This window comes from Callionymus lyra, chromosome 9 (assembly GCF_982586985.1).
Source record: "Callionymus lyra chromosome 9, fCalLyr1.hap1.1, whole genome shotgun sequence".
NCBI classification, from domain to species: Eukaryota; Metazoa; Chordata; class Actinopteri; order Syngnathiformes; family Callionymidae; genus Callionymus; species Callionymus lyra.
In genome coordinates this window covers 7,494,029-7,508,101 of record NC_141826.1, presented here as the reverse complement: position 1 = coordinate 7,508,101, position 14,073 = coordinate 7,494,029, and the positions used below count along the sequence as shown (strand labels likewise).

The following is a 14,073-nucleotide window of genomic DNA, read 5'->3' as shown; positions in this document are numbered from 1 at the left end:
TTGAAAAGCTTGAGGAGACTATTCATCTTCTTCTTTATGAGGCATGACCTCCATGCTTTGTTGAGCAGAAGGAGGTCTGAGTCATGGAACGCAGAGGCTTCCAATGATTGCACCATCAGCAATGAAAGTAGCGGATCAGGATGGTGGAAATATGAAAAATAATGTGGCCAAAAGGATGCTGAGAGATTATGTAATGTTTCATTCCAGCAAGAGCACCCAGAGGCTACCACGATGACCGGAGTAATTGGCTTTCTACCACTATGATAATTTGCATCAGTCATGCCACGCTCAAACACTCAATGGCGACTGAGGAGGTCACAGATTCTTACACCAAAAGAAAGTTTGCGCCCCTTGATTTCCAAGCAATTCTCACATTGATTCTTTCTGGCAGGGAATAAACCTCAGGAATACTGATGTCCATTTCCCTAACATTGTAAATACACTTAAAATGATATTTTCTATATGGCATACCGAAAAGCATAGTCCTCATGAATGCCGCTGATCTCCAGTGTCCTGGATGTCCGATTGAGAAGTGAATAACAGCTGCTGATCCCTGGGAACAAAGAGAGAATAGGAGTTATTGTCCGACTGTGTGAACAATGCCAACTAATATCTAAACGCTTATTGTGACAAAGGGAGAATAGAATCATAATTATGAAATGCTCATTCCTATAAGTTTATTTTTTCCAACAACCCTTTTTTGACCAAAAAGGTACCCAAAAAAGCCTGAGCTACTAATCGATTTTCATTGTTTTCCTTTGAACAATACTTGAAATACTATAGAATATAATACCGCTATAACCATGTCACTATAAGCCATTATTTATTAAAACATTTTCTAATTTTCTTTAGACTTAACATTGCCTCTGTGTCTGGAAGGGCATCATTTTCAACATGGTTTTATAAATTCCAAGTCATGATCTATCGCCTAAATAAATTGAATTTGTTGAAAGGATGGCATCTATCTAAACAAATCTGTAAGCTAACAGCGATCCTTGCATGAGACCATTAGTCTTTAGTCTTGTCTTCCTTGGATATCTATCCCACTTCGGCACTCATTAGTGAGCTGACTGATTTAAATCAAAGATTAAATGCTTCAACGGTTCTACTTGTCGGTTGAAAATTGGCAATAATAAGACTTACTGCTATTGACTGGTTAATAAATAAATGTACAATTTGAAAGATTGTGTGATTTGTCTTCAAAACAGCTTTAAAAAAATGGTATCCCATTTTATTTCTAGATATATTGCATTCATGTTTGATGTAATATGTTCACCTAGACTCACATACGTACATACATACATACTCAACATGCATACACAATAATGATGTAGAGAGTCACACGGTTTAAATAAACTCTAGCATTATATGGATGTACGAATTTTGCCAGTAAGAATACATGTGCCAATTCTTGTCAATTTACAAGTCTGCTTATCTTAATAATAAAAGGCTTTATTCCTACTTGGCTCAATATACAGCCTTCAGAAAATGTTCAATTACTAGTATAGGGACTAGATTACAAACCAAGGAACTGAAAATCCAAGTACCACATGTTTTTTTTACGATGATCGACATTATTTTCAAAAAATGTACGATAGTTGTAGACAAACTTAGTTTGTAGGTCTTTAAGGCAGATTCATTGGAATGATCGATCTGTTTAAAAGCCATCTGTGGTATAGAATAATTCAAATATTTACGTGTATTGGTCCATACATTTATATTATTGCCATTTTAAATAAATAAACTCAAAATCAAGGTCTCAAGTCAGTATATATTTAATTTTTTCCTTAGTGCATTAAAATGTATGCATTAAAAACCACACAGTTGTTTTTAGTCAAGTAAGTGTTTTTCCAACCAAAACTCAACACAATTAGCACAGCATTGGTCTTTTGTGGCCATACTGTTGATTTCATGTTTGGCTTTTTTGCACAATATGAAGTCAGCGAAGACATTTCCACAATGCTTTCATTTTACCGGAATGCTTTTGAATGTGAACATTAAAAGTTGACACGCAGTTCCCAACCAAGAAATTGAGTGTAAAACTGCAGACTTAATGTTTTGCATGCAAATACCTGTAAAACTACAATAAAAGTCTATTACATTTTTTGCAAGTATTTTGAATCTTGGCGTACCATGATTGACTGCATGTACCTTTTGAAGTGAAAAAATGACTTTTTCATTTTGAGTCAAAATAGCAGTGTTTTGGAAAAGTTAGTGTGTGCAGAGAAAGATGTATTCTATTTTGAAATTAAAAGTTAGGTAAGAGCTTTGTAGTGTTTAAAAAAAAGAAAAAAAAAGGTAAATATATTAAATTATTAAATCATTTTACAGCTAAAGTGCATGTCTAGAATTAAATATACTTCAGAAATAAACACGACTGGCACAACAAAGATATTTTGTTGTGTTTACGAAGTTTTCTTTTTATTTAATTTCTATATAGTTTGTAGTATACCAGGAAAAGCTTAATTTCTACTTTCCTATTATTTCCAGGAGTAGCTCGACCAGATAAGCCTAATTGTTGTTCATTTTATCTAATTTGCAATTTGCCATGTAACTGGATAAAATGTGTCTGGTATGAAAATAATAAATTGTTATTGTAATTGTAATTATTCAAACAGCAAGGCACCGCTATGTACTATTGCACTTCTACACCACTGAGAAATGTCTCAATATAATACACTGGTACACAAGTGATTGACACTCTGGTATTAACTCTCTATGATGTCTTGAGAATTAACTACATGCGTCAAGTCACATACAGTTATCGAGCCATCAACCAAACTAGTCCCTTGACAAATCCTGCTATACCCGTATTATTTAAATGAAGCTCCACTAGCTTCAGTATTGTGTGCGTTAAACACCAACTCTATGGAAATGAGTACTTGTACAAATGTATGAGAGAAGGGATCATCATTCTAATGTAATCCTGAGAAACAATACTGTTTTGTCTTTTTATTATTTCATACCTCAATACATTATTTAAACATTTAATGTTTAAGTTTTAGGCGGTGTATAAGATATTGGGAAAAAGATTGATAAGGTGTGATTGGTCAATACTGTAAATGATTATATTCATATAAAAAAGTAATTTAGACGGAGGAGAACCTTATTAAGTTATAACTTCGAAACATCGTAATGATGAGGGACTTACTGCAACATGGAGAGGACTTCAACATTTGAAACAGATGAGTTATTCATAACTCACATGTCAATGTCAAAATTGTTTTTTGACATAAGTTGCCCTTTAAACAACAATCGGTTGAAATAGCCATTTTAAACTAGTCCGTGCTTTAAGAAATTAGACCTGAACTCGTGAACATCTTCCTTCACAACAGAGCACTTCCTTATCCATTGTCCATTCACGTTTTATTGATATCACATTGGTTTATCTATATGTTCTTAGTTGATAGATACTTTAATTGCAAATTCATGAAACAAATGTAACATTACTTTATCAATTCATTTAAGTCATGGTAAAGAAAACACTGAAATAACATGTTTTGTCATCTTTGATAAAGCGACATCATTTTCTCTTACAATCCAATCAAGTCAAAGTGAATGGGAGAATAAATCTTATTTATATATAATGCAAATCAGACAGGAATTACCGTCACTATGGTTTTAGCAGCAGTTCAAACGCTCATTCAGTGTCGCTGCCCTGCAGTAATAATTAATGGACCGTTGTTGCCTGTTGAAGACATGACATCCCCTCAAGCCGTACGACCCACAGAAAGTAACCACGTCAGTAGCATAAAGGCATAATTCTGATGTGCACTTTAACCGCTAGAAGCCATTAATTGTTAATAAAGCACGATAGAACGCGTAGGCCAGTGCACCCGCTTTTGTTAGATAATAAAATAATCCATTTACTGTCATACAGTTTTTCATCTTTTATATTTGTCTTTGAAAATGATTTTCCCTATACAAATAAACACTCATTCAGATGGACTAAAGGAGTGTTGTATGGCTTGATGGAGCTTCGTTAGGCTGGTTCCACTTTACTCATGAAAGGTGAGAGGACTTGTTATTAATGTATTTTTTTTAACATTGTTTCAGTACTATCGTCTATGTGGTCTAGCGCTAACCATGGCCAATAGTCAGAGCCACTCATAACAATCCCAGGCAAACAATGTGCATTCTATTCACAGGAATCAGCCTTCGATCAGATCAGATTTGGCAAGACCACCGGTGAGTACTGCTTCCCATTAATGTATCAGAGGATGATACTGTACTAGGGTGTGTCAACCCCTAGAAAGGAGGATGGAGGATTACATCATTACAAAGAATGTAGCATTTCTGCTGCCAAGAAAGGATTGAAATCTCAAATGCAAGTCATTAGAAAAGAAGATCTATAACACATGGGTGTCTGGACCCTCCTGCCCCGGCTTTGTATTATTCCCTCTTCCATCCCTGTCTCTACTCTCCCCCGCTTCTTATTTCTCTATCCCCTAGTCTCTCCTCTCCTACCGACACAGCAGAAGACTGTTTAGAACTAGTCTGTTTCTGCCTCTTTAAAGGAAATGTATAGTCGTCACTGTCACCAATTTGTCGTTTTTCTCTAAAAGTGTTATTTAAACGGATACATGTCTTGAGATAATGATTTGAATTGTTGATTCAAGTCCAAGATCAGACCTCAACTAAAACACTGTACTATTAAAGAATTAACAGAAATCATCATTATTTAAAACTTTACCAGCCACATTAAAAACATGATTACATGTTAAATTAACTGAATTAATTCACTTAATGAAGGCATTTAAAAAAGCGAATCCCCTTGCTGAAATACATTTCCCTAATATGCCATAACCTAATAAAGTCATAATTAAATAGTATGCTGACTAAATAACATGGTGATTTAGTAACAGACTTTTTTTTCAAAGTTTGTTCCTTGGAATTAGAGAAGAGCCTGAGCAGCCCGAGCAATTCCACCACAGGCAGTCTAGAGAGAGTTATTCAAGCTGTAATTCACAAGTGGGCCAGAAGCCAGTTTGTGCTGTCGAACAGCCAGAGCCATGTGCGATCTTTGCGTTTACAGCCAATGAGGATTTGAGGGGAAATCAAGCTCACGTCCTCACCCAGACAAAGTGAATTTATTCAGTTTTGGCCTATGTGGGTGTGTTTGCTGTGTGTTGACGATGAGGAGTGGTCATGTTTTTCTGGTCAAAAGACGATGATAATCTAAAACAGATGTGTCAAACTCAAGGCTGAGGGGCTAAATCCGACCAGCCAAGTCGTTGTGTATGGCCCGATGGATGGTTGGCTTGAAGTAGATGAATTAATGTTCATCTTGATATGGTGACCAAAGAAGATACCTGTATTTACACTAAGATTCGGGAAAGAGAATATGGATGTGAAAAATTACCTACTTCTATGAAGTAAATTTGAAGGAAAGGAAATTAATGGGAGTGTTTGGTGATAGAGAATAACCATGGATTAAGCCTCTAAATTTAAGAGACAATATCAGAGACTCATACTTCCTGTTACAGATATTTTGGTTAATATAGTATAGGCCAAGATTTTTGACATCCCTTCAGGTCTCATTCAAAGTTTTCATTTTTTGTTAATTTGTTAAAAAAATTAAAGCAACTCATTTCTCCACAACACAACAAATGGTCCCAACCCAATTAAAAAGGCAAGAAATTCCTAAGTTACGCAGTCATCAGAGAAAAAGGTGACAACTTTGAAGAAACTAGAGTAGAAGACGAGTTTTAAGTTATTTAACACCTTTTTTTTTGTTAAGTACATCATTCTGCATGAGTTCATTGAAAGTATTGACACACACGGTGAGTAATTATTATGTATTTAATTATGAATACAAAGAAAAAGCATTGAACAGGAAGGGGTGTCCAAACCTTTGGTTTATACTGTACATCTACAGAAATATTGTAGCCTTGTGTGATTGAGTTTGACAAAGTTAGTGTAAATGCAAGGTTATTAAACTCATCTTGAATAAAAAAAAAAGCGTTTATTTCAAAGGCAGCAGAAAAGGTTTGAGATTACGGAATGTTGATGGTGTTCAGCAATAAGGTAAACAGAAAAATTAAAATATATTCGCTATTTAATACAATTTTCTTCACTTAACTATGTAAGTGTAGGAGTTGTTTTTTGTTTTTTTATCTAGCTGTGATATTGGAGGTCATGGAGGTCTGAAAATCAAAGTATATGATTTTTCTATAACAAAAAGAAAATGTCTGAAAAGCAAAAACATAGTTTGAATACAGCTAGTATTGAAAGCAAGGTGTTTTATACACTCCTTATGTCACTGAAAACGGTGTAGCGAGTTGAAGTGTATCATATTATACATTTAAAATTAAGTTTTATATTATAAATTGAGAGTGTGGCATATAAGCCAAAGGCGTTGTATGAACCCATTTCAAAAGTAGTTTTGTCGGTGAAGGGCAAGAAAAAGCTCTTGAGATGGAATACGAAATGTTTAAAATACAGACAGAACTTCAAGCTCAGGAAGTGCTTTTAAACATAAACGAATGTGAACCGAGAACTGGCAACGCTAGAAATATTTTGAACCAAAGTTAAAACCAGATGAGATTTTAACAACAAGTTATCTTGTTTTTAGGACAAGAAAAATCTAGGGCCAAAAATACCAGAGCATCAACATTTCTATCTATTAACGGTTATATTTGAACAATAATATTCATACTTTTCCCAATCACAAGATCATTTTACACAAGACATGTTAACATTTTGATAACTCACATTTGCAAGGGTGATTTCTTGCCGTTTTCAAACTGGAAACATGTTTTAACTTACTGACAGATTTCACACCTGTTTGCAGGTGCAATTTCCTGACTCACTGAGAATTTATGAGAGAGTCCGTCAAGGTTAAGTAGAGGATAAAGAATATAAAAAAGACAGTTTAATACAAACCAGACTTTAAATACTTTAACTGTCAAATGTGTGAGGAGTCATCCCTTAGAGATAGGGAGTATGGGTCTTTTCTTTAAATGAAGAGAACATGCACTGCTTTCTTGTGTTTTTTTGCTAGGTCTAGTAAAAAAAAAAAAAAAAAAATCAGTAACATCAAAAGTTGTCATTAACAATATCGCCTGTTAATCATGTATGCTTTTCCCAATGTGTTCATCGCCACCATGACCATGAGGGCTATGTCGTGGGGTCAAGGCCGCTGGCAGGTTTACCAAGATGGGAAGGACTCATGGTAGAGGTCCTGGTCCTCCAGGAAAAAATAACAAAACAAAAAAACTTTAAAGTAAAAGCTGGAGAAAGTATGACGTCTAAAAGGGAAAGCTCATGGGAAGCTATTAGGCTGACAACCAACATCTCTACCAGGACCGACACAAACGTCGGAACATGTCGGCACCATCTTTGAAACTGATAAAACGGCTTTCGTGGCAGCCGAGTTGTGACGCTACAACTTAGATCTTCTGGGAATCAGTTAGTCTAGGTGGACAAGCACTGGTCAGAAGAAGCTAGCCACAGGGGAGCTGCTGCTGATCTCGGGCCAGAGGAAGCAAACACACCCCTCAGCCAAGCAGTGGCCCAGATGTTAACAAAGATGGCGCAGAGAGCCCCTTTTGGATTGGAAGCACATGGCTCTTTGGATGGAAAATGGCAACGCATTGAAGAGTCATTTAAACCAGCAAGTGCTAAATAACAAGAGTCATGGGTAAAAATAATGGATCTCAGTGGGGTGCTAAGACAACATAAGGCCAAAATAACTGTATTCCGACAAAAAAAAAAAAAAAAAAAAAAAAAAAGAAGTGACCACTTCTGAAATGCTCTATTCCAAAATATCTGGGAGGGGGGAAACATTCCAACAGAATAGACCATAGTCTTGGACCTTAGGACTGGAACAAGAATGCCTATAGTTACCCAGCCTTTTTTTTCAGTTGGCCATAGATAAGGAAGAAATAAGAAGAAGAGGAATGGCATCCAATGGACATCTGGGTCACAATAAAAAAGACCTTCATTTTGCAGATGACCTGACACTTCTTTCCCAAAGAAGGCAACAGATACAGGACAAGAAAGGTATAATTGTAACTAATTGGACACATCTTTTACTCACTATACACAAAAGGAAGAGCAAGATCTCAAATAAAAAAAAAAAAACAACACAGGCACCGATAGGGAAAGCTAGAGAAGTTTAGCCTGGGTGCCATCCTATTTCTACAGGGGGCTCCTACACTTGCTACCCTAGAAAAATGGTCTGGGATCGCTTGACCCGCTTCCGTTTGGAATTCGAAATCAGGTAATGAAGGCATCATGTGGTGCACGCTGGGCGGGGCCTCTTCCAATTGGATGACCCCTGGATGACCCTTCCATACCGCGATCCAATCAGATCGCCTTATTATTTATGTGACCGTGTTGTTGTGTTGGGTTTAGAAATTTGCCGCAAGAGCGAGAACATCTTTCCCGGAAAGGAACATTTTCAGTGCCTCATGTTGCTCACATTTCAGCTCTGAAACTCTAAATCAGCAAGAGCAGACGAAACCGCCTGTTCGATCAAGCTACTAGTATCGCTAGCGTCGGCTTCCGCGTCGGCCACGTTGATGATGATGTGAAGCCCTGACGATGGGGCAGAGATAGCAGGGACCAATCAGCGCGCTTCGTCCACAATTTAATTTTCGAAGTCCAAACATAAGTGGGTCAAGCGATCCCAGACTATTTTTTCAGGGTAGCAAGTGTAGGAGCCCCCAGTAGAAATAGGACGGCACCTAGGCTAAGAGAAGTTGGCCCAGGACTGGGATGACTGGAGAGCCCTTATTTGTGGCCTATGCTTAAAGATTGGGCACTAGGCAGAAGTTAGTTAGTAAGCAGACATGTGCTTGTCATATAGACTAGGAAGCCAGCAGATGATGTGGAGGGTTAAAGAGACTTCAAAGAAGTTGATAATAGGTTTACTTTAGACAGAGTTTTTTGTCTTCAAACAACATAACTTGTATACCCGTTAAAGTTAGATTTTCTACTGTAGTAACAAAGTCTGATAGGATGCGGTGAATACTGAAAAGTTTTGCATTCAGTAGTTCTCTGCAGTTAAAGTTCATTGTGAAAAACAGGTGGATTTCATTTTCGAAAGAACTCATTCTGGGTCTATTATGTATATTGAATACATAAAGGCAAAACATATTGGTCAGCAGCATTGCGCTTGAAAATGAAGGCCTTTGTAATTGCACTGGAAGCTATGAATAAATGTATCTTTGAGAACTATTTCTTAGACATGTAGACAGTTTTTTAAATTAAAATGTACAGATTTCTGACAGTGAGTTCTTATACGGTCATCACAGTTGAGCTAAGTACGGAAAGTAATTAATGTCTGAAATCTCTGTAGTTGGATGAAAGTGCTGACTCTGAGGGTAGATGGAGTCTCCCGCAGACATCAGACAGGGTTACAGGCCTTGGTGCCAATAAAAAGTATGAGAAGAGGTGAAGTGCCACTGCATGATGCCGAGATGTGTAATCATAAACAGCCACTATTATTTTCACCAATAGATTTTGATTCGTTTTCATCATATGGTCATGCTCCCAAAAGATGATACGTTTCACAACATTTGATAACAAAATCATAATTTCACGTTTGGGGAGTTGAGCAAACAACAAATTTCACAAATGTATTTCTTCATGGAATCAATAGGTCTTAGTAACGCTTGACAAAAATGCATGTTATTATTCTAGTTGTAAATTCTCTAGATTTAAATTCAGACAATGTCAGTTGATGTCATATTCGATTTGATTAAGATGTTTATACAAGTAAGTAAGTAATGAAAATCTGATCTTTTCCAAAGTGAAAGAGTTCAAGCATATTTGAGTCAGTAACTCAGTGTGAGATTGATTGACAGTTAAGTACAACGTCCTCGGTCATAAGGTCTCTGTATCGATTTGTTGTAGTGATGGAAGGGCTGAGCCGAAATGCAAAGCATTCCGTTAACCAGTCAATGTTCCTACTCTCATCCATGGTCACCAAATTTAGGGGGTGATGAAAAGAACCAAAATAGGTTTTCGTGGAGGGAGTCTTAACTCTTCCTTAGAGATACATTAAGGGGCTTTAGGTAGTGATTCAAAGGAAAAAATAACAACTTCTCATACACGTCAAGAAAAGATAGTTAAAATGGCTCAGGAATCTTTTGAGGGTATTTCCAGGACTCCTAGTGTTGTTCCAAGCATGTCCACCAGGAGACAATGACGCAGACAGAGGATACAATGGAAAGACGAGTTGGAAGAGATTTCTCGAAATATTAAACTCTAGACTTTTTGGACCTGAACTCTGAAAGTGGTAGTAGATGGATGGTCATTTTGTCAAAGCTATGATCATTTTTGCTGGATCACTTTTAACTGTTTTTCTCAAATACCTTTTACAATCTTTTTGACAACAGTATTAAATCCTCTAGCACAAAAATAACATTTCAGAAACTTACAACACCCCAATTTAACTGCTCCTGCCCTCTCTTCCCTCTGCTTCTCTGTGAAAGTGGCATTGATGCTGCATAGTGTTGACAACATTGTATCAGGGAACATTCTGAACAGAGGGGGTTTGACTTTTTAATGAAAGATCTGGTTGCTTACACACTGTGAAAATCACATACTAGACCTTTAATTAAAACAGATAGATGTGCTGTGCAGTTATAGCCTTTAAAAAGAGAAAATGTTACAAAACGTGTAAATGTTTTGCTTCATTCATAAAAAAAACAAGCCATTGGTTAAAACTTCCTCAATTATTATTCTAGTCCAGCCAACAGATTATTTTATAGCGCCGACTCAAGGTCATTAGTAAGTTCATCTCTATCTGGCAAAATTGATGAATTTCTTAAATCGGATTCATCTGATTCTATCAAGTGGCATGCTGAAGTGAAATGACTTCGCAGTTGCTTGAATGCAAAATAAGCGCTGCAAATGCTTGCTGCAAAAGTCCAAGGCCAATGTGAAATTTCTTGTTTGACAAGCATGAACATTTTTCAGACACATAATCAGAAGTGGTGAGGACAAACAAATGAGTTTTCGACACACAGAAACAGCATAACAGCCATATTGGACGGTCCACTACACATCCATTTGGAGTGGAGTCATATGTATTGTGAAACTAGATACCACTGAACCCGTCTGTCTTCATTACGTTATTTGAATTTCTTATGTTATGTCGTGACCTCTAAAGTTCCTTTACATCAGAATGAAAATGTTTTATTTCCAGTGTTGTAAACACAACAGTAACCTCCAAACCTACTTTACATCTCCTGCCGGCTGCCAGATTAGAATTATAAAATATGATGCTACTTTAGGATCTAAACATTCACATTAACAAGAGGAACGGCACGGCCACCACATAAAAAAAAAAAAGAAATAAACAAAGTTTTGGATTATGAACTTTATTTTAATTCATATGTTCTGCTTTGAAAACTCAAATTGTTTGGGTTTTTTCCTTTTAGGTGCAATTCCTTCAACCCAGGACTCTGCTTTTTCTATGTGGCACAACAAAGGTGTACACCAATTTTCTAGATCTGTATACAGTTAAAAAAAAACGTTGCCAACCTTTCTTCAAAATACAGACTACCAACTAGTAATCTTTTTAGGTATTTTCAAATCAAGAACTTCATTTCACATAACTTCACTAATTCCGCTTCAAAGCCGTCTCAGCAGCTCAGTGATGATTTTATGACTTAAAAAGCAAATGAAGGGGGAATCGTGTCAGAGGTTTATGATCAGATTTTTAATCTCTGTGATCAATCTTACATTAAACTTTAATCTGCCTGGGAAAATGACTTGAATGTGCAACTTGGCAAGAGTTGGTGGGAGAAAGTGGTCCGTGGAATCTGTTTCGTTTCATCTTGTGCTTGACTGTCACTAAACCATTTTAAAGTAATTTACAGAAGTCACTTCTCTAGATTTAGACACTTGCTGTTGCTTTGGAAATCTCCAAAACCACCAACAAGTTTAACGTGGTTGTGAATGTTGTATTCTTTTCAAACTTGAAAAGATTAAATATACATTGCTGTGTTCTCCCTGAAGGATGGCGTGGTGGCGCGCCGCCATCCTGTCCTGGTCTTTACCCCCTTTTTCCTGGGTTCTTTGGTCAAATTTATTGATATTCCCCGGTTTCCTAAAGGCCTGGGCACATTGCGCCGACTGTCGGGCAGTGTGTTCTGACGTGGTCTGCCCCCGTCTCTCGAAAAATGCCTCGGAACACACCAAAGAGATTGTCGGCAAAAGTGTACGTTCTGCGCATGTGCGTCAGCGCGTCACACTGCATCGGCGCACAGCTACACCAAGCTAAGAAATTAAGCTTGCTTTTGTAAGTTAGAAGTACATCGTTGCCAGGAACTTGTGCTAACTAAGCATCATTTTACAGGCTAATCACAAACACAGGAGAAGCGGCGAATCGTTTTGCTTGCATGATTCCTGTCATGGATGGGAAGGCCAACATCCTCACGACCGCCATCCTTTCATGGCTGTACGAGAATGGCCTGGACCTGAAGAAGCTGAAGGGCTTCGGCAGCGACCGAGCCTCTGTGATGACAGGTGGGTTAAAATATACATGTCACTACATTGTGGTTGGCTGAGGTGTTGATTACAAACTAGTCAATGTATCCGATTTTGTTTCTTGCGAGGGGGTTGCTGTTTCCTTGTACAATATCTTAATGTATATATTACAAGTGCTCATACTTACCCTATATTTTAACTATCCTCAGGTCAGAACAATGGAGTGGCTGCCCTCCTTAAACAGCACAACAGCCAGCTTGTTGCAATACATTGTATGGCACACAAGTCCTTGAATTGTTGCAAGCAAGGCCCTGTACACAAGCCTCCCAGCAGTCATCATGAGCATGGACCATGAGGCAAAGGCGAACAAGAATGCTGTGGCGTTTGGACTCTTGAAGTGGCTGAAGAGCTTAAATACTGTGGCCACCCTCTATCTGCTCTGTGATCTACTGCCACCATTGTCTGCACTCTTGTTGTGTTTCCAGCAGGCAAAGATTAACCTGCTGCAGATACACTGGCATGTGCAGACAAACATGACAGTGGTTAGAGAGATGAGGGATGGCATTGCTAGTTGTAGGCTCTCAAAGCTGGAGCAGGATCTGGCAGCAGGTGGTCAATTGGGGGAGTTCTCCATCACTGTGACACCTGAGCTGAAGCTCAAAGTGGCAGAAGCAGGTGAGGGAAACCTTCATTGACAACCTTCTGCAGAACTTGCAGGATCGTTTCGAATCCACCCAGCTGCTGTCCAGCTTTACCATACTGGACCCATCACAGATTCCCCAGCACATGCCTGCGGACAATGGCTGTGCCGAGGTGCAGTGCCTTGGTGGTGAGGTCGAGGGGAATGTTGACCCTGATGCTCTTGTTGACGAGTGGTTGAGCCTGCGTGAATACATGAGGCAGTGCAACTACCTGTCTCAGGAGGATCTGGTGAGATCCCTTCTGACTGATGTCACCCTGGCACAGTTATATCCCAACATGAAGCTGCTGACATCTGCGCTGATGGTCATTCCAGTCAGCACTGCTCAGTTCACTGAAGACGATAAAGCCACGGCTCCGCAGCAGACTGAAGACCTCTGTGCTGAACCATCTGCTGACCATCAGTATAGATGGTCCGCATGTCGACGACTTCGACTTCCACAGTGCTGTAACCAAGTGGGGGGGCATGCGAAACCGCAGGATAAGCTTGTAGTGAAATAAATCTATTTTGAAGTTGGAATGAAAGATTGAAGTTTTCCTTGTCTCTTCTTAGCCAGTACTTTTAAAGCTAACTCCCAGGAAATGGCCTCCATTTGTATTTCAAACATGCAAAAAGCAAGAGCTTCTACCCCAAAAAGGGCTTCTGACCCTCCATGTCCTTCTTGGATGAGATTTCTATTTAGGGCATCATAAAGAAATATAACTTGCAATGTTGCGTATTCTAACATTTATTATATGGATTTCCAAGACAATGACAACTCTAGGAACAACATGTATTCATATTGTGTTTCCCTGTTGAGGGTTTCTTTGTTTCTCACTGCAACACTTTAAAAACAATGATTCATTCAGCTATAAATGTTGAAAACAAATAAAGAAAAACAAACCAGAGCACTTGGTGAAGGGTGGTCTCCCTGGTAAACAACTAAAACA

At 38.1% G+C, this 14,073-nt stretch overlaps 1 protein-coding gene across 1 annotated transcript in view; it reads right to left on the bottom strand.

Moving 5' to 3' along the window:
• The window catches only part of enox2 (ecto-NOX disulfide-thiol exchanger 2), a 161,279-nt gene that overhangs the window by 130,219 nt on the left and 16,987 nt on the right, over positions 1 to 14,073 (bottom strand). The window contains exon 2 of the mRNA XM_087799682.1: positions 472 to 553. The gene's annotated coding sequence lies outside the window, so the exon portion shown is untranslated. The remainder of the gene's footprint in view (positions 1 to 471; positions 554 to 14,073) is intronic.